We start from the raw sequence: 21,797 nt of genomic DNA on the forward strand, positions 1-21,797 counted from the left end.
AGAGCCTGTGATTTGGAGATCGTTTGGGTGATCCAGCGTTTCGCTATCTCTGAGAGGATTCTGGGAGGCAGAGGCAGTGGGCGCTAGCCTCGTGGCGAGGAGACTATGGGACGGGGTGTGAACCGACGTTCGACTCAATTTTGCCGATTAAAGCTTCCATTGTTTGCTTTGCTGATTAAAGCAACAGGGGAGATTGAAACATTGAGCCAAATACAGAAGGTGAGTGCCAGCTGTCTGCCTTTTGATCTCTGGTGGGATCGCTCTGATGCTGGAGAGGGGAGACTGTGGCCTGCCACTGTGCCGGGAGAATTCTGTGTTTTCGGTATGGACTTGAATTATGGATTTTTTTCCCCAGTCTTATAGTTTTTTATATTCTGACTTTTTTGCCTGATCTTTCTTGTTTTTTTTTGTCTGGGGGAGGGGGATTTGGAGGTTGATGGTCCTGTTCCATTTCTTTTTTCTCATTTTTTTTGTCTGGGGGAGGGGGATTTGGGTGCTGATGATCACGTTGTCCTTCTTTTCTTTCTTGGTTTCTTGGCTATCTGGAGAAGAAGACTTTCAGAGTTGTATACTTTGATAATAAATGAACCTTTGAACCTTTCTGAAACTTTTCGTCAGGGAAGCTGCACTACACGCGAGGTCGCCACTTCAGCCTGGATTTGACAGAAGGATCTGGACTACTACAGAAGTTTTTGAGTATTTGTTGACATGCCAGTGGGATGAGTTACAGGGCAATAGAGGCTTAGTGCAGTTCAAACAAAAAGCAACAAGCACTGGACATAAAGTGTTATTTTTGAATGCACGCAGCATAAGGAATAAAATGGACGATCTTGAAATTCAGCTACAGATTGGCAAATATGATGTTGTGGCCATCTCTGAATCTTGGCAGACTATGAATCTCCTGGTTCATTCACAGCACTTGGTTTGGATATGTCCGGTATGTTCTCGAAGGCATACACTCATCCATGCAAGTTTTGGTGAAGTCAGTGACAACTGTGGCATTACATTCAAATTCAAGAATGGATCCCTGAATATTGTCCAGTCCATTGACTTAAAGCAGTCCTGTAAGCCTTCCTCTGCCTCCCTTGACCATACCTTCTTGGTCCTCACCACTGGTGACGCGGTCTTTAGTCTCTGCCTGCAAGCTGGGAGTAGTAGTACAGTCAGGTGATCAGACGGGTGAGGGATGGCACGGTCGGCATTCTTGATGGTGATATAACAGTGGTCAAGTGTGATGGCTCGTCTGGTTCCACAGGTGATATGTTGGTGGTGGCTGTTCAGAGACTTCTTCAAGCCGACCTGGTTGAAACCCCCTGCAAGGACAGGGAAGCAACAGGGTTTTGTGCCTGCTGATCATGGTGCTCAGCTCCTCCAGTGCCTGCCTAACATTGGCCTCAGGTGGAATATACACCGCTACCAGGATGAGGGCAGGAAACTCCCTCAGCAGACAAAAAGGATGACACTTGACTGCTAAATGTTCCAGGTTGGATGAGCAGGACCAAGACAGAACAATCAGCATACTCCACCTCCTCTACCTTTAAAAGAATCAGCTGTCCTGTTTTTGTGGAGATTAGTGAAGCCATCGGGCTGCAATGTTGTGTCCAAACTAGTAGTTTCCATGTTTCCATGAAGCAAAGTACACAGCAGTCCCTGATGTCCCTCGGGTACTGCGATCTGGCTCTGAGTTCTTCAGTTTTATTTTCCAGCAACTGTACGTTCACCAGCAGGATAGACAGGAGTGGGGGGGTCAAAAAACCTCCTCATTTCATACTTGCAGACAGGGTGCCTGCCCCACTCCTGTTCTCTTAAAGGGGAACTGCATGTGTGGCCCGAGTCTGCCCTTCAGGGACTGTTGATTTCGAGGATCAATAGATTTTTTTAAACTATGTTGCTTACTGAAGTGCCCATGGCTGTGACTGTGGATTTCAGCTGTCCCAAACGGGAATATTTGATTCCCATTGGAGCTGCGGGCAAAGAGTTGCCACTTTTCTGCACCATCCTGAGTTTGTGAATGTCATACTCTTACTTAATGGCTACTTTATTAGGTACAGGAGCGGAACCTGGTGTGATCATCTGCTGTGGTAGCCCATCCACTTCAAGGTGCAATGTGTTGTGCGTTCAGAGGTGTTCTTCTGCATGCCACCGTTGAAAGGCATGGTTATTTGAATTACTGTTGTCTTCCTGTCAGCTTGAACCAGTCTGGTCATTCTTCACTGACCTCTCTCATTAACAAGTCATTTTCACCCACAGAACTGGCACTACTGAATGTTTCTTCTTGCTTATCATACTGTTCTCTGTAGACTCTGAAAATTCTAAGAGATCAAAGGGTTCTGAGATACTCAAACCACCCCATCTGGCACCATCAGCCATTCCACGGTCTGCCACTTAGATTACATTTCTCCCCCAATCTGATGTCCGGTCTGAAGAATAACTGGACCTCTTGATCATTGAGTTGAGTTGCTGCCACATAACTGGCTGATTCGATATTTGTATTAACGAGCAGGTGTACAGGTGTACCTACTAGATAGGCCACTGAGTGTAGAAACAGCAGGCAGTTTAACCGCAAGGTTCACTGTGTAATAACACACTGACACTGACGTTGTTGGTTTCAGTGCAGTATCTTCTACTGATGTGCTCCAAGGTCTTCCTCACCTCCGAGTCCAGCCGTAGAGACACTTACAGGAATTCTTCAAGCAGACGTACCACAAGGCAAGCACCACCCTTCCCGTTACGGCTACTGAGTAGACGCGGCAGTGACAGGAGGGGGTGGAAGTGTGCTCTCAGGCAGTCAGAGAGACCAGGCAGGAAGTACTTTCTTCCTGGAAGGGAGCCAGAAGGACTCTCCAGGGCTATGTAGTCTTGTTTCTGACTGGAACAAGCCAGGGGGTTCCTGCATGTGCAGTTTCCAAATGTCTGTATGGCAGGAAAAAGCCTGTGCCCACTCCTGGAGAACACAATAACGACTAGTAAATAGGAGCAGGAATAGGCTACTCTGTCCCTCGTGCATGTCCTGCCATTTCAGTACGATCAAGGCCGATTTGCTTTAGGCTTCAGGCCTCCTCTGTCAGTTACTCATTACCCTTGATTGTCCCGTCTTACAAAAAGATTATGTAACGCCTCTGGTAATTTAACCTCCACTATTCTGGAGGACATTAAATTTCAGACTAACAAGCAATCAACTGGGGTAACTCAGTGTGTCCAGCAGTATCTGTGAGGGGAGAAGAATTGTTGAAACCCTGCAGCAGTGCTGATTGTTTGTTGCTCTACTTTCCAGCCTCTCCTGTGGCTCCAGAAGAGTTCAGAGATTCCACAAATCTGTAAGTAATAGATTGAAAAAAATCTGTATAAGAAATTCCTATACAGCTCATCTGTAAATAGCCAACCTTATTATGTCACTATATCTGCTTGATCAAGTATCTTTCTACTGGTGGAAACATCTCAGCATCTCCCCTATCATGGGCTTCTGATGGCTAGATCCTCATTATTCCAAACTCCAAGGAATACAGACTCAGATCCTTCAGCTGTTCATGGTAAGACAACACCTAACCCCATATATTAGCTTGGTGAATTGCTTCTGGACTTGAAGTCTTCTGAGTAGTTTTGGGCCCCTTATCTAAGAAAGGATGTGTTGGCATTGGAGAGGGTCCAGAGGAGGTTCACAAGATTGACTCTGAGAATAAAAGGGTTAACAATGAAGAGTGTTTGGTGGTTCTGGGCCTGTAGTTATTGGAATTTAGAAGAATGGAGATCTCATTGAAATTTATTGAATATTGAAAAGGTCTAGATAGAATGGATGTTGAGTTTCTTATATAGCGGATATCTAGGACCAAAGGCACAGTCTTAGAATGGGGATAAGGAAGAAATTCTTGAACCAGAGGGTGGTGAATTTGTGGAATTTATAGCCACAGATGGCTGTGGAGGCCAAGTCATTGGGTATATTTAAAGTGGAGGTTGATAGGTTCTTGATTAGTAATGGTGTCAGAGGTTATGAGGAGAAGCCAATAGAATGGGTTGAGTCATGATAGATGGTGGAGAAGACTCAATGGGCCAAATGGCCCAATTCTACTCCTATGTTTTATGGACCAGTTCCAACAGGGCAAGAAAATGTAGAAGAAATCTTTCGCCTGAATTATAGGATTGGGTGACCTTCCCCAACGTGGCAGTGATTAGGAAGCTGTGAGCTCTGTTGGTGCATAGCAGCAGTCTGGGATGAAACTGAAAGGAAACACAGTCCTGGTCACGTAGAAAGCAGTCCAGGCACACATGTGGGTTACACAAGTCGAGAGATCTCACGTGAGCACAAAGAAAATCGTCCGTGTTTTGTCCTCTGGTGTCAAGAAAACGGAGGTAGTTGAACCTAGGTATCACGGGTATAAGAGCCACTGACTCACAGATCCAGCAGCCCGGGTTCAGTCCTGACCTCCGGTGATGTCTGCCTGGAGTTTGTGCATCCTTCCCGTGATTGTGTGAGTTTCCTCCGGATCCGTCCCTCCAACGTTCCAAAGACATGCAGCATGGTCGGTGAGTGAACCTAGTGTGTAGGCTAATGACGGAATCTGGGGCGGGTCGATGAATATGCAGGCCAAATAAAAATATGGATTCCAATTTAGAGTTGTTCGATTGGTCTCTCTCTCTCTCTCTCCCTCTTGCTTGAAGCTGCTGGAGGATGGTGCTGGAGTCTTGGGTCTTGGGGCAAGTTTGTGGACCGGACTCTGTGCTTCATGTTGCGATATGTTTCTGCACTCTGCACTGGGCATCACTCACAATCACGCCCGAAAACCCCAACCCTTGTCCACACTGGAACCTGTAACAAACCTGCATTAGGCCAGTGGTGAGATTTAGAGACAGGGCCCTGCTCTACTGCCAACACTGTGTGTGCAAGGGCAGAGGCTAATGTACATATAACCTTACGTTCCAAAAGGATTTTCTGTCTCTGACAGCCAGTTGGTATCAGAGGGACACAGTGTTCTATCGTCACCAGCTGCGTTCATAAGGATTTTCCAGTGTATATTCACTCCATGTAAATAGATTCATTATAAGTCCTTCCAGAGGGCTGCCAGGGTCTACACGGATATGTCTTGTTGCACCAGTAGAACTTGCGAGCATTCTATTGGAAAGCTGTGAATAAGTAAGTCACAGCTACACCACAATATGGTGCTGGCTTACCTGCTTACTAGACTGTCTATTGAGGTGCAAATCTGAGTCCGACAGAATCCCTGGGCCCAGTGAGCCATGAGTTTGTATTGCACAGAGATCGCTGAAGATCAAGGATCACAGCTAGGTAAAGATAGCCAAGCCAAGAAGCAACGTTGCAGATAATGGGTCAAACCAGGTACTTGATGTACTTGTCCATCTTTGCTGACACGGTCAGCTAACGTAATGCAACAGAATCTCCATCATGATCTGCGAAAGCTGGAACACTTCGGGGTATTTCACCTAAAGCATCAGCTACAGTGATATTAGATTATGAAAAAGAAAGCATAGCCAAAAGACCAGAAAGACCCTTTAGGTCTACCCTCTTTCTCGGGCCAGCCAGCCAATATTTCTTGTCCCATCACGTCTGAAGTGGTACTCTAATGTCAGGAATAGGAATTCAATAGGCAATATGATAATGATTAAAAGTTGTATGTTAACTGAGATTAGAGGTTGCTCAGGAAACTAGGACAGACCTTACTCTCTGAAACAGGAATGTTTACATCTGTGCCAGAGGAAAGGTGGAGGCTTAGTTTAATACCTCATCCAAAAAATGACTGGGTATCTCGCTTCCAGTTCAACACTAGCTTTTTGCCAGTGTCTGTGGAGTGAGCTTCCGTCGTCAACAGGTCGATCATCAGGCTGCGCCTAACACAAGTTAATTTCTTCCTTTTAGGATTCCTTGTCACGGTCAGAAGAGGATCTTTCAGAACTCTTTCCCACCACTTCTTCTCTTTTAGTTACAAGAGCTTACATGAGTGGTGGGGAAATTGAGCTGAAGGGACCGCGGAGAGATTGTGTTTTGTCTGCAGGGTACCAGTTAGTTTCTTCGTAACAGTTCCCATCTGTAAATACGATGCTTCCTTGGAAAAACAATACACAGTTATGACCGAGCAAGGGGATAACATTTTTAATTGAATTTAAGGGACAGTGACAGGCAGTTTAGAGTGTGGGTTGGCACACTGACATAGATATAAATTCTTGTCAGGTTTGATTAATATTCATTCAAAAATTAGTTATTATTTTGGATATCTTCCTCTGCCGTTCTTATTGGGATTCCCGTGGCCTCAGCTCCTGGGCTTCCTCAAGGTTGCTCCGCAGTGGCCTAGAACATTTCAACACTTGCTTAACAATCAAGAGCTTTGAGGGAAAGACCAGACCTTGAGGGGATGGAACAGCGGAACAAATCAGGAGAGCACTCTGAACTAATTGCTCTTGACGCACACAACAGAACAGTGTCCCTACTGGGAGAAAAGGAGGCACATGAAGAGCTTTTCTTTTGGCAGAAATACACAGACATCCCTTTGGATGTACAAAATAAACATCTTCAGCAAACTATAATCAGATCAAACTCAACATCTGGAAAGCACTGAAGAATGGAACATGCGAAGAATTCCAACAACACTGAGACCCTCAAGAAGATCAAGAGGGACCATCAGGATGGTCAGGTCAAGGGCTAGTGATTTCAAGAGCTGATTTACCTTTTACCAGCCAAATGAACAGTTGTGAATGTTTGAAGGATTGTGTTATAAACTAGCTAAAGTCTTTTGTAAAATATCAGCAAAAATATATATTAAATAATAAACAATTTTGTTTTGCACAGTCAATTTCTTCTAGAATGGATTTCCAGAAAGCTTGTGAGTATTATGTTCATTATTACCTTTCAAAAGGAAGCTACATCTTTGCAAGGATTAGAGGCAGGGCTAACACTCAGTCCTGTTTCCAGGTACATCAGTCTCCTGGAGTTTCATATCTTTGAAAGTCAAAGGACGGGATCATTCAAAATCCTTTCTCACTATTTCTCCTCTTAATTACATGTGAGATGGGAGAGACTGTAAGCTGAGGGTGTTGGCGGCGGGAGGAACTACACTTGGTCTATGTGGTGTCTTCCTAACACTTCCTGTATAGTCCTACATACCGTAGTTCATTGGCAAGTGACAATGCTCTTGAATGATAATATATATAAAAACTGCTATTACTGTTCCTTTAAAGGTAATAAAATACTAGAAGACCATGCACAGAATGTATAATTATATCTTTACTTGTTTTGTTGCTAACATAACATATGTTCTCACCTTGGCACATTTCTCTGTGCCTCATTGCTTGAAAGTGTCGAGGCCTTGAAAGAGTTGGTCTATTTGAAGTCTTCCAGCTCTTCACCTGAAAGGACTACCACTCTTGGGAAAGTTGTGAAAGAAGACATCCAAATCTATCCCCAGTGAAATCTAAGTCCTCACCAGGTTTCTGGGAAAATTCAGCTGTTCAGCCAGGAAACACAGCAGCTGAATATATTGGCCTCACTCTTCATGCCAGGACATGCTCTCTTCTTGCTGCTATCATCAGGAAGAAGGTACAAGAGCCTTAGACTCACTGCACCGGACTTAGGAACTCAGGCTCTTGAACATAAGGGGATAACTTTGCTCAACTCATTTGCCCACAGCCAATGGACTCATTTTCAAGGACTCTTCATCTCATATTCTCAATATTTATTGCTTATTTACTTATATTACTGTATGCATTTGACTATTTGTTGTTTTCTGGTTGAAAGCTCTAGCTTGGTGATTGATTCTGTTATAGTTCCTATTTTAAACGTTTGTTGAGTATGGCCATGAGAAAATTAATTTCAAGGTTGTATATGGTGACATATAATGCACCACGTATAATATGGTGACATTTCACGGTTGTATATGGTGACATATAATTTTATTAATGATAATAAAATTTACTTTGAACTTTGAACTTTGGAATAAGTACTTTTGTCTTTGGTACCTAGCCAATTGTTATCTCTCAGTTATCGCTACTAAGACAGGTTTCTTTCTCCACTTGTAGGACCTTGCTGGGTAGAAATTAACCACTTACTTATTTACATCAGAACAGCAACTACAGTTTACATTTACTTTGCTGCAAAATCTTGAGGTTATGAAAGGCTCAATATAAATACATCCTTTCTTTAGTCTGTTACAGCTGTAGTCAGTTAACCCAGCACATTCCTGGGACCAAGGCCTTCCTGGTTTAGCATTACTCTGTTACACTCTAGATAAACTTTCTGAGCCACTTTGGGAGCTTTATGTCTGAATGGTCTCTTGTTGGCCCAATTTTGATCCTAATCCTTATTAATCTGCGTGCTCTGTTCCTTATTATTTGTCTTGGGTTCTGCTTTGCCAGGATATTGAGATGGAGAATGTTGCTGGAGTTGATTGAGTGGAATGGGGGACATTTGGGGAGAAGAAAGACAGAGACATTGAGATCAAATGAAATACAGAGCTTCTTTGAAGCTAATATATGGGTCTTTTTTTCTGAAAGTAAAAAGAAACAAAGTTTTCAGATATCTGAAAACAGAAGGTGAGATTTGTTCAGTTAAACAGATTCATTCCAGAGCAAAAATATTGGGTTGTATCCCAGGATACCAAAGAGACTGTTCTTTGTTACATGAACATTACTTTATTGGTCTTGGATGCTGGGTCTCCACCTACAGGACAATAAGGTGTATTTCTTCAATCAACTGGGAGACTTCGTCCAACAAGTACCTGGCAACTAAGTTCTGTTCTCCTTAAAACAAGCAACATAAATGGTTCCCCTGCCACTTTGATGATCCTCACTCTAACTACATCTCAAGAGAAATAACAGTATTAACCAAAAGGAAAATTTCTAAGTAGGCTTGCTACCAGTATAATTATGATCACATCCTCCGGCTCTGCGCAAATATGTCTTGGCAGATGTAAAGCAGATTCATCAGGAAATGCACTGAGCGCCAGCTTCAGGCTTTTCTCTGTGAACATCTGCTTGTTACATGTTACAGGTGAAGTAAAACCCCATGTGGAACAAATGTGATCCTGGTAGCAGTGTCAACCACTGGAGCCTCCCAACCACAAAGCCCTAGCCAGTCAGGTGCTAAAAGCTTCAAACGTACCGTCCATCAGAACTTTTCCTGGAAGGCACGACCTGGAACCTCAAGTGAGAAAGCCTGTCATCTGAAATTCCTTCCTTGAATCGCCTACGGCGACAGGAACTCATCATTGTGGAGGAGACAACACATGGCTGTGTTACCTTGGCATGTAGCATGTTGTAGGCAGCAAAGGAGCACAAACTGAATGTAGACACACAGGACAGTGATACAGGATGGAGTGGACAATAGGACAGTGACACAGGATGGAGTGGACAACAGGACAGTGACACAGGGTGGAGTGGACAACAGCACAGTGACACAGGATGGAGTGGACAACAGGACAGTGACACAGGACGGAGTGGACAACAGCACAGTGACACAGGACGGAGTGGACAACAGGACAGTGACACAGGACGGAGTGGACAACAGCACAGTGACACAGGATGGAGTGGACAACAGCACAATAACACAGGACGGAGTGGACAACAGGCCAGTGACACAGGATGGAGTAGACAACAGCACAGTGACACAGGATGGAGTGGACAACAGCACAGTGACCCAGGACGGAGTGGACAACAGCACAGTGACCCAGGATGGAGTGGACAACAGCACAGTGACCCAGGATGGAGTGGACAACAGCACAGTGACACAGACTAAAATGAAACAAGTGGTGTAATCAAGCAGGAAGAAGTGTATTATACAAACAATATCAATATCAGCTGCAGTCGGGAGATGTAGGAAAGTAATGCAGGCTGGAGCAGGACTTCGAGAATAACAAAGACCGACAGATTAATGGGAGCTGGACTGTGTGAGAGAATAATAACACAGACTGGAGTAGGACATACAGTTTTGGAAAGCAGGGTGAATTGTGTTATACGCAGGAGGGTACCAGAGTGGGACACTGGTAATGTAAGTTATTAACACACAGTATAGTAACCTGGGTTGCGATGGAATGCATAGGCAAGTGAAATCAGTCCAGCATGCATTGAGCTCAGAATGACATAGAGTTTGCAAGATTCCAACTGCAGTAAAGATAATTTTAACATAGGATATATGGAATGACGTCCATTGCAAGTAAATGAACCGGCTTCCCACATACCAACACAAAAATAGCAGTGTGATTTGTGTTCAGGCAAGCTTGATTTTGAGTATCTAAGATTGGAATGGAGTGTGATGTGTAATGCTCCGAATTAAGTTTATCTTTATCATTTTGTCCTTTCCAGAAATTCAGAGATGACTATCATATAAAAGAATCACTGCTATCTGCATCTGCTGGTGTTCTACAGCACAGCCATATGAAAAATGGTTGTTTTTGAATATAGGGGCCATTAGATCAAAGCAATGCCTTCAGAAAGACATACTTCACTTTGCCCATTGTTTCACCCTTGTTTCGCTTGGCTCTGAATTTGCCTAACAGAGGAAGCACGTTTCGGCAGTCTCAGAATCTCTCACAACCTTCTTTCCATTTTGCTCGGGATGATATGAAAGTGTTCAGAACACATTTACTGACAGTCCCCTACCCTTCGGAACTGTGGGACTTCACTTATACAAAATGCATCTTTAATGGGATTCAGAAGTTAAATTAAAATCCCCCAAAAAGGAGATTTTAACTCAAATTCAGAATCCCATTCCACACAATATAGCAAGCGTTGCTCATGTCTTTCTTCCAGTTTTCGGGAATTGATTTTCCATTTCCTCCTTTGCATTGATCACCTAGTCACTGCAATTGGTTTCAATGGTACATTTAACGTCAGAGAAATGTAAACAATCTACATCCTGAGATTCTTTTTCCTTTTTCTTCTCATGCACTTCACATAATGTGTCCCCTGGTTATATTGCATCCAACACAATTTATACATTTCATCCCCTTGACACATGACTCCTGCTCCTCATATTTCATCCACAGACATGGAGCGTGGGGTAGATCTAGGGGTAAGCAGACAGGGAGGGTGGGGTGGATCTGGGGGGTAAAACAGACAGGGAGTGTGGAGTAGATCCAGGGAGTAAAGCAGACAGGGATGATGGGGTGGATCTCGGGGTTGTATTGGATGTACTATGGGTGTCATCTTTGGGACGTATCACAACCTTATCTGATTTCATTCTTTGATTATGACACATACAGTCAATACACTTCATCTCCTGGTCATATCACAAGACCTCTTATTTCATCCACTGATTATCTGACCCACTATTCTCATATTCATCCCTGCGAACCATTGAATTTTTCATTCTTTGGTTAGATCATAACATCCTGTTTTATTTAATCTTCTACATAAAGCACACTTAACTTATGTGCTTCATTCCTTGGTCAAATCACAGGCAGTTCATATATTTTACCCCCTGGATTCACCCCACACTCCCTGTCTGTTTTACCCCCTGGATCCACCCCACCCTCCCTGCCTGTTTTACCCCCTGGATCCACCCCACACTCCCTGTCTGTTTTACCCCCTGGATCCACCCCACCCTCCCTGCCTGTTTTACCCCCTGGATCCACCCCACCCTCCCTGTCTGTTTTACCCCCTGGATCCACCCCACCCTCCCTGTCTGTTTTACCCCCTGGATCCACCCCACACTCCGTGCCTGTTTATTCCCAGATACATCCCACACTCCGTGTCTGTTTTACCCCCTGGATCCACCCCACCCTCCCTGTCTGTTTTACCCCCTGGATCCACCCCACACTCCGTGCCTGTTTATTCCCAGATACATCCCACACTCCGTGTCTGTTTTACCACCTGGATCCACCCCACCCTCCCTGTCTGTTTTACCCCCTGGATCCACCCCACCCTCCCTGTCTGTTTTACCCCCTGGATCCACCCCACCCTCCCTGTCTGTTTTACCCCCTGGCATCATCACACTTTCTTTGTAAAATGTGCCATCTTGTTCCATCACTCTCTTTATCCTCTGGTCATCTCACATGATCCTCATGTATTTCAGCACCTTGGGTTATATTCCATGGACATCACATTACCTCACACTGGGTCAGTCCATGCACTCCTCATTTCTGGGCATCTGAAGCATTCTGTATTTATGCATATGTCATCACTTATCATGTGCTCGTCAAGATTTTCAATCACTGGTCATTTCACACAAACACGGAAATGACATTGATTTCACTCCCAACCAAACTCTTCATTAATTTCATCCTCTGACGATATCGTGTACTTTCCCTGTGCAGTAGTCACTGGTGTATCGGACCCATCTCATGATTTTCATCACCTGGTTATTTCATGTTGCATTTTGAATTCAATTGATTTTATTTTTTACACCCTTCATGTACACAAGGAGTAAAAATCTTTATGTTACGTCTCCATCTAAATGTGCAATTTATAGTAATTTGTAATAAATAGTATGTACAACAGGATAGTCAATATGGCATAGAAATACAATTATATCAAGAAGAATTAATCAGTCTGATGGCCTGGTGGAAGAGGCTGTCTCAGAGCCTGTTGGTCTTGGCTTTTATGCTGCGGTACCATTACCTGGATGGTAGCAGCTGGAACAGTTTGTGGTTGGGGTGACTCGGGTCCCCAATGATCCTTCGCGCCCTTTGTACGCACCTGTCTTTGTAAATGTCTGGAATAGTGGGAAGTTCACATCTACAGATGCGCTGGGCTGTCCGCACCACTCTCCGCAGAGTCCTGCGATTGAGGGAAGTACAGCTCCCGTACCAGGCTGCGATGCCCCCAGCCAGGATGCTCTCAATCGTGCCTCCTCTGGCCATAGAATATAAATTCAATGGGCATCTAAGAAGAAAGATGAATGTTGGGGTCACACCTTGCACATAGGAAGATGGTTGTAGATGGAGAAACATCACCCTAGCCTCAGGACCTCATGGCAGGAGTTCTTCAGGGACAGTGTCTAAGGCACAGCCACCTTCAGCTGCTTCATCAATTACTTTTCTTCCATTAGAAGCAGGGATACTGAATTGTGATGGCACATCATTTGGTCCCACTTGCAACTTCTCAGTAAAGACGTTTACCTGGATACTGCCTGGTTTAGTGGGTGTGTGATATCATGAGAGATTGGACAAACTTGAGTTGTTTTCTGTGGAGCGGCAGAGGCTGAGGGGAGATCTGATAGAGGTTTGTAAGATTATGCGCGGCGTAGACAGAGTAGACCGGGAGGATCTTTTTGCCATGGTAGGAATGTCTAATACCAGAGGGCATGCATTGAAGGTGAGAGGGGGTAGGTTCAAGGGGGATGTGAGGGGTAAGTGGTGGATGTCTGGAATGCCTGGAGTGGTTGTAGAGGCAAACATTTTAGAAGCTTTTAATAGACATTTACAAACCGTAGATAGGCACATGAAAATGAGGAAGATCGAGGGATATGGACTGTGTAGGTACAAGGGATTAATTTTTGGGGTTTTTGATTTACTTTTTAGCTGGTTCAGCACAACGTTGTGGGCCGCACGGCCAGTTCCTGTGCTGCACTGCTCTATGTTCTAAACGCAGCATGACCTAAGTAATCTTCAGGCTGATAAATGGCACGTAACCTCACACCAATTAAGGGTCATCACCAACAGGAGAGGGTCTCACAACTTACTTTCATATTCAATGGAGTTACCACTGGCGGGACCCTGACAATTAACATGCTGGGGTCACCGGAAACCCCAGCTGGAACAGTCACCTGAATATAATGATAAGATTAGGTGGGAGTCAGGCTATCGTCTAACATGTGATTCACCTCCTGAACCACCAAGGCTTTGCTGACAAGGATGGCCCATGTGCAGAGGGAGAGACGCAGAAGCGGACTGACAGTTCACTGACTTTTAATGACAACTGTGCAGAATTAAAGGAAAACGATATATACGCTAGGCCTAAAACTCTCAAACTGCAAATTAACGTGGACATCGCAGCTCGGAAGCAGTAACTTAACACTAAGTAAATACCACTCCTTCACAACGTTATTCTAAGCAGGAGCCTTCTTTCCTGGAATAAGGACAGAGGTAGGCAGGGAGCATTGCCACTGATGTGCTTGTGGTTAAGATTCGACATGGTTGAATTGAGAGGAAGGGAGTTAAATACCATCACAATGAAACACTAATTGGCTGGAACGTGCTAACCTGTGAGCGAGATTGTTGATCCGATCCTGTTCCCAGCCTGCCTGGCCTGGCTGTTAGTTCGGGGGGTGGAAACCAGATGAGATGCTGGCTGTGGCTCCCAAAAGCGAACAGAAAGCCTTCCAAACACAGGACGGGAAGTGTGGTCCTCGATCAGCCACTACACCCTGAGGGAAGCCGTGCAGCCTGAACACGTGCTGAGCCGTGAGGGTGGCAGTCTCACGAGCTGACGGGAGCTTGTGGAGAGCAGTGAAGCTGACAGCCCTGGAGAACTGGTCCACAGCCACAGAACAGTAGTGTTTCCATTTGAGAGGGGCAGACCCAGAAATCCACCGAGAGGTGGGACCTGGGGTGGGGAGGCACAGCAGACCAGCAAGGCACTGACAAGCCAACACTGACTGACGTTCTGGGCTCAAGTGGGACAGGCAGAGGTGAAGTGGTGGACATCCTGGGACATAGGTGGCCACCAAACTGATCTCTGTCTGAATTCTAGGGTCCGTTGAATTCCGGATGGCCAGCTAGATCAGAAGAGTGACTCGCTCCAACACTGTACGGTGCACAGTGGCAGGGACAAACAGCTGGTTGGGAGATCCACCTCCTAGACCTTGATCTGACTGTTGGGCCGCCCTCACCTCTGCCTTTATTCCTCAAATCACTGAAACAGCAACACACGCGTGAGGAAGGATGGGCTCTGGATTAGCATTGTCCTCAGAGATGTCAGACTGGCGGGAGAGAGCATCGACCTTGGTATTCTTTCTGCCAGGGTGATAGACGGGAGTTGAGTTTCTTGGCATCCTGAATATAGGAGAGATTTTAGTGATCCTCCTATACCAGGAAGGGCTGCTCTGCTCTCTCCAGCCAGTGACACCATGCTTTTAGGGCCTCCTTGACAGCCAGAGATTCTTGGCTCCTGACATTACAGTTACAGTCAGCAGGAGTCAAGCGACTGGAAAGAAAGGCACGGGGGTGCAGATGATTATTCACAGAAGAGTGCTGGGAGACACAGCTCCAATGCCGACATCTGATGCATCACCCTCAACGATGAATGGACAGAATGGGTCTGGATTCTGCAGCACTGGGGTAGTGCTGAAGTATCATTTTAGTTCTGAGAATATTTGATCTAGTTCACTTGTCCATAGGAATTCTGCCGAGGCCTTCTTGGTGAGTGCACTTATGGGTGCTGTAATGGAACCGAAGCTTCTGATGAGGTGGTGATAGAAAGTTTGCTAACCCCATGAAGTGCCTCACTTGTCAGTTCATAGATGGTTTGGGCCACTCTGTGACTGCCTGAACTTTACGGGGGTCCATTTGAACACTGGAAGAAGTCCATACATAGCCCAACAGCAACACCAGCTCTTTATGGATCTCACAATTCTCTGGCTTGGCGTGAAGGTTGTTCTCAGGGTGTTGTCTGAGAACCCTCCAGACATACTGAACGTGTTCCTGGTGAGAGCAGGAGTAGACAAGAATGTCATTCAAATACACAAAAACAAACTTATTCACCATGTTTCAGAGCACGTCATTGACCAGGGCCTGAAACACAGCAGGAGCACTGGCCACACCAAAGGGAACTCAAACTGGACAGGTTCTCGTTGTGGGCAGTGGAATGCTGTCGTCCACTTGTCCCCTTCTTGGACACGCCCCAGGTTGTAAGCATTGCGCAGATCCATCTTGCAAAATACGTTTGCTCCTTGGAGATGTTCAAACACAGAGGCAAGCAGGGGAGGAGGGTAGTGTTTCTTCATTGTGATGTTGTTGAGGAGCCGACAATATCTGCAGGGACAGAGCTTGCCATTCTTTTTGCTCACAAAAAAGAAGTCCACCCCTGCTGGAGAAATTGACAGACAGATAAATCCTAAGGCCAATGCCTCCTTGACGTTTGCTTCCATGGCCACAGATTTTGGACAAAAGAGGGAAAAGAGCTAGCCCCGAGGAGGACTAGTACTGGTTAAGAGGTCACTATGGCCTGCGTGGAGGCAGGGAGATGGACTTCAGGAAGGTCAGCAGGTTCAGCCAGGACACCAGCCAGGTCCACATTAGCCGGTGACACAGGAGGAGATATGCTGACAGGTGCCTGAGCTGGACACGGACAGGTGGACATGTGGCCCCCTCTCTTGGAGCGCCTTTAGGGACCAGTCAGCCTGTGGGTTGCGTCAAGGTAGCTGCAGAAGGTCAATCACCAGAGGCAGTCCGTGCGAATCAGCAAGGCAGAAGGAGAGCTGTGGTTGCCTCCCAGCACAAGATGGCGGGGTTCTGTGGAACAATGGATCTTGTCGGTGCCCAGAAACCATCCATGGCTTTGACACCGACATTCGACCTCAACTGTTGAGTCAGAACTCTCCATCCTTGAGCCAGAGAGATATCCATGAGGTTCCCAGCTGTCCTGGAATCAATAAATGCCCGAAACTCATGGGTCCGAAACCCACATAGCGTGGACGTTGGGAGCATTGTGCAACTGGGGAAGATACCTACAGGACGACCCGGAGTTTCGAAATCCCCCCTCCTGCTGACGGGTAATCTCTTTTACTGGGTGCTTGGGACTTGATGCCCGGAAGTGTCCTGGATTGGCACAGTAGAAGCAGGAAACTGTCCTGCACTGATGTTGTTCCTCCTGAGGTAGGTGCCTGCTCCTCTCCTTCATAGGCTCCCCCGCAGACTGTGTACCGGTAATGTAGAAGGGGGTGATCGAAGGAGCAGGAAGCTTGGGGCATTCTTTCTGTGCAGAATTAAAGGAAAAACAGTAAATACCAGGCCAAATGGGCCGTTAACTAAAACTCTCGAACTGAAAGCTAGCACCGACACCATGGCTTCGAACCAGTGTCTTAACACTAAATAAATACCATTCCTTTATCACGTCAATCTAAGCAGTAGTCTTCTTTCTCGGAAGAAGGACAAAGGCAAGCAGGGAGAGTGGACGTTGCTGTGCTTTTAGTCAAAACTCAGCAAGACTGAAACAAGAGGAAGGGAGTTACGAGGGGTGATTGATAAGTTTGTGGCCTAAGGTAGAAGGCAATGAGTTATTAACTTCAAACTTTCTGCATAATCATTCAAAGAGTTGAACTACATGTGCATGTAACGAGAGCTGTATAACTCATCTCCTTCTACCCTAGGCCACGAACCTATCAATCACCCCTGCGGTGGACACTTCCTGGAGGTCCAAGATCCGTATGCTCCACAACCGCTGGACTAAGTGTGTAAATGTAGGAGGTGACCATGTTGAAAAATAACTGTGCTAGGTTTTCTAAAATTGACTCCTTCTACCTTAGGCCACGAACTTATCAATCACCCCTCGTAAAGACTGCCACAATGAAACACTCATCGTTGGAGCATGCACACTCACGAGCTCCTATTCCACAGCTCACCTGCAAGGACACCCGGACCCTGTAGCTGAGACCGTGGTTGTGACATTTTCTGCAGTATACGAGCTGCAAGTCCGGTTGCGATGGAAAACTCTCCACTTGCTTGAGTGAGTGCAGTACCAGCAAGCCACAGGGAGTGGCCTTCCAGACCAGTCCACCTAAAACATTCATTTCCTCTGCCAGCATTGTGTGGCGGCTGCATTTTGTGTGCTATGTAAATGTACTGCAGTAACTCTGACCGCTCCCAAATCTTGTGACCTCAACCCCTGAGAATTACAGGATAGCAAGTGTGCGGGAGTAACTTTATCTGCAAGTTTCTGTCCTTGTCACACACCCATTCTGACTTGGAAAAATATTGGACTCCTTCCCGAACAGTACCGAGAGTATCTTCACCAGTAATAATATATGGTTCAAGAAGGTTGTTCAGCACCAACAGCTCAAGAACAATTAGGGATTGGCAAGAAATGCTGTCCTTGCCCCTGATGGCCAGATTCCCAAAAATCACTAAATGTTCATATCTCTCACCCTTCAGCCAACTCATACATCTTATGCACTGAGTGTCCTGGTTACATCACAAGACCGTAACGTAACTCCTGACATATAATAGCATATGTGAGGTGTATGGGGTGTCCAGGGAGGGGTAGCACCTCTGGTGAAGCGGCTTGTCTTGTCCATCCTGGGGCAGCTCACTCACCTTTCATCCCCACTGGACTCTCAGCTCTCACATAAGAACATAATAAATAGGAGCAGGCTCCGCCATTCAATAAGGTCATAGCTGCTCTGACCATGGACTCATTGGGGAGGGGAGGAGAAGATGGCGGCACGATAGTGCGCGCAGCCGCTCCAAAATGATAGCGGTATTTGTTAAGTAGGTGCCATGCACATTCCTGATTTGATGGAGACAGATGTGAGAAGCACAGAGGAACATCTGGAGAAACTTCTGAAATGCCCGCTTTGCTGCCGCTGCTACTGTGCGATCGAGAATCTCCAGTAGGGAAGGCCCCAAATCCTCGGCTTTGCCTATTGCCTGTTGCTGGGGCCAGAGTCAAAGCGCTTGGCAGAGATGGTGCTCGGTGCTCAGTGTGGGAGGGCTGGTCAGAGGCTCGAAGTTTTCAGATGGACTCAAGAGTCGGCTGCAGTTGGGTGCTTCCAGGGTGCTGCATCGGCAAGTTTGCGGTGCTGGAGGTTCATGTTAGGGTGAGTTTTTCTTCCTTCTACTGTCTGCGTGAGATGATGGGGCTTTTGAGAGACTTCGAGACTTTTTTTTACCGTGCCCATGGTCTGTTCTTTATCAAATTACGTTATTGCTTTGCACTGTTGTAACTATATGTTATAATTATGTGGTTTTTGTCAGTTTTTTTAGTCTTGGTTTGTCTTGTGTTTCTGTGATATCATACTGGAGGAACATTGTATCATTTCTTAATGCATGCATTACTAAATGACAATAAAAGAGGACTGGGTGTCCTCATAATCTAATTTAGTCTACCTGCCTTTCCCCCATAACCATTAATTGCCTACTATGCAAAAATCTATCCAACCTTGTCTTGAATATATTTACTGAGGGAGCCTCACCTGCGGCTTCTAGAAACTGTTTGCATGTGATGATGGCCACAGCCCGGTACACTGCTTCGACAAGTGTGCTGAACTAGTTGAGGGTAGCTGGCGGCCTCATACCCAGTGATTACCTGCCCCAGCATGTGAAGTCAGCTGTGGCATACTGTGCAGATGAGATCTACAGGGAGATCCAACGGCCAGGAAGACAGTTCTGCGACGCTCCATGGAGAGCAAAGGGCAGGACAAGGCACAGTAGAGGTCATGGTCATCTACTGCAACCAAGGAAGACGCCAGTTTGTGATACTTGTCCGTACCACTGGACTCAGACTTCTGAAATCAAGAGAGTTGGAACCGCCCCAGAGCAACAGCTTTTCCACTTTAAAAACTCCCCCGTACAGATTTCCTGTCATGACGGCAGAGAACCATCATAGAATATGCACCTTAGGTTGTTTCATATCTTCCCTGGCATTTCATTTTCTAGTTATGGGATACTCCAAACGTTTTTAATTGCACGGTTGTAACACACAGCTGTCACGGATCTGATCCTGGATGTTCCTCATTCAGACCTCCCCAGCTGCAGAATAAACACCTTTAAAGAATGTCCAAGCACAGAATCTGGCAAAAGATCCAGTAAGTTTCTTTGTGGACAGTAGCAGATACACTTCTTAGATTTATAATGATTATAATCTTGATTATCACTCCTCGGAGGGTAAATAAATTATAGTGCCCTGCCTGAGACAAGCTGGAATATAGAAACTGCAACTGGCACAAACTCACCACAGAAACGCCTTTATTCAGTGCTTGAGACTCACCACCTATTTTATTGTAAACAACTTTCAGCTGATGACCTAATTTTAATGCAGTCTGTGATTTCAAAAATAACCAAGGAAGGGAAATTTAACTCTGCAACTTTTGAACTTAGAAAGAGGTGCTAATTAAAATCTTACTCAGAAAGAGCCTGCGCAGATTACCCAAGATTGTTGGGCTTTGCACGATATTGCCCTCTGGAGAGTTAATGCAGACATTCCAGCGAAGGCTTTTGCATTGGCTGCAGATCTGGCCCTTCTCTCTGAAGGTGATTGTTACCGGTGTTGCATGATCTCTTGGGAACCGGGCTGCAATTTTCACGAGATGCTTACATTACATAATATAGACACAAACCAGGTGTACAGCCTATCGTATAAACCAAGCATGGTCAACATTGTACAACATGAGATAGGAACTCTCCCTTCACATTCTGCCTCTCTCTGAAACAGTCACTCAGCCACATTATACAAATACGCCCCTCAAATTCTGAATGTGATTTACCAATTTTGGCTCTTTAGAGTAACTGTCTTCAATTTACAAACTTATTTCTCATTATAATAAATAACGTCTCATTCTCCGCCTGTAGGGAGACACTGTACCAAAATGCCCAAAAAAACATTTTGCTCCAACGCTTTTGATTTCTGAAATTTTACAAAGCTACTTAAGAAAGAGATGTACAATTGGAAAAGAAGGAATAACTGTGAGAAAAATCTCAATTCTAAGATAGTAATTGTGAGATGAAGAGTCAGAAATATGGATCATTGGCAAAAGCAAAAGGAATTGTGTGGTAGAGCCGTTTTAACAGCTCTCTGTTTAACAGAGGGGCCCTATGTGTGGAGGTTCCCTTCGTTTTAGTGTCCCAGTGATAGAAATGGAAGATATTACTTTGAAAACCACTGTGATGAGTAATTCAGAGGTATAGTGAATTCTCTACTAAATATAAGAGAGACACCAATCTTCATGATAGTCTATAGCTCATATGGACTATGGCAAGGTCACAAATCCTTGTGCCAACTTCTGCCCAGTGCTTGAAGTGCAAGACTTTGACGTGACATTAAATATCAACGAAGGAAGGACAATGCAAAGTTAGCAGCACACACAAAATGCTGGAGGAACTCAGCAGGCCAGGCAACATCAATGGAAAAGAGTAAACAGTCGACTACCCTCTTTTCCATTACACTGCCAGGCCTGCTGAGTTCCTCCAGCATTTTGTGTGTGTTGCTGGGATTTCCGGCATCTACAGATTTTCTCTTGCTTGTGAATGCAAAATTAGCATTCATTTCAAGAGAAATGGGATATAAATGCAAGGAAGTAATGCTGAGGCTTTGTAAAGCATTTGGTCAGACTGTACTTGGAGTTATTGTGGGCAGTTTTGTGCCCCTTATCTGAGAAAGGCCCCTTTTCTCAGAAAATGTTGGCATTGGAGAGGGTCCAGAGGAAGTTCATGAGAATGATCCTGGAAATGAGAAGGCTAACACATGAGGAGAATTTGATGGCTCTTGGCCTGTACTTGCTGGATTTTAGAAGAATGAAAAGGGATCTCATTGAACCTACCAAATATCAAAAGGCCCACATTGAGTGGGCATGGAGAGGATGTTTTCAATAGTGGGGGAGTCTAGGAGAGCACAGCCTCAGAATAGAAGGATATCTCTTTAGAACAGAGATGAGGAAGGATTTCTTTAGCCAGAGTGTGGTGGATGTGTGAAATTCATTGGCTCAGATGGCTGTGGAGGCCAAATCATTGCATATATTTAAAGTGGAGGTTAATAAGTTCTTGACTAGTAAGGGCATCAGAGGTTACGGGGAGAAGGAAGGAGAATGGGCCGGGAAGGATAATTAATCAGCCATGATGGAGTGGAGGAGCAGATTCAGTGGGCCGAATGGCCTAATTCCGATCTTATATTTTTGAGATTCTATAGCAAATGACCGTGGTTATTCA

The sequence above is a fragment of the Mobula birostris genome, chromosome 25, assembly GCF_030028105.1.
Source record: "Mobula birostris isolate sMobBir1 chromosome 25, sMobBir1.hap1, whole genome shotgun sequence".
Classification (NCBI taxonomy): domain Eukaryota; kingdom Metazoa; phylum Chordata; class Chondrichthyes; order Myliobatiformes; family Myliobatidae; genus Mobula; species Mobula birostris.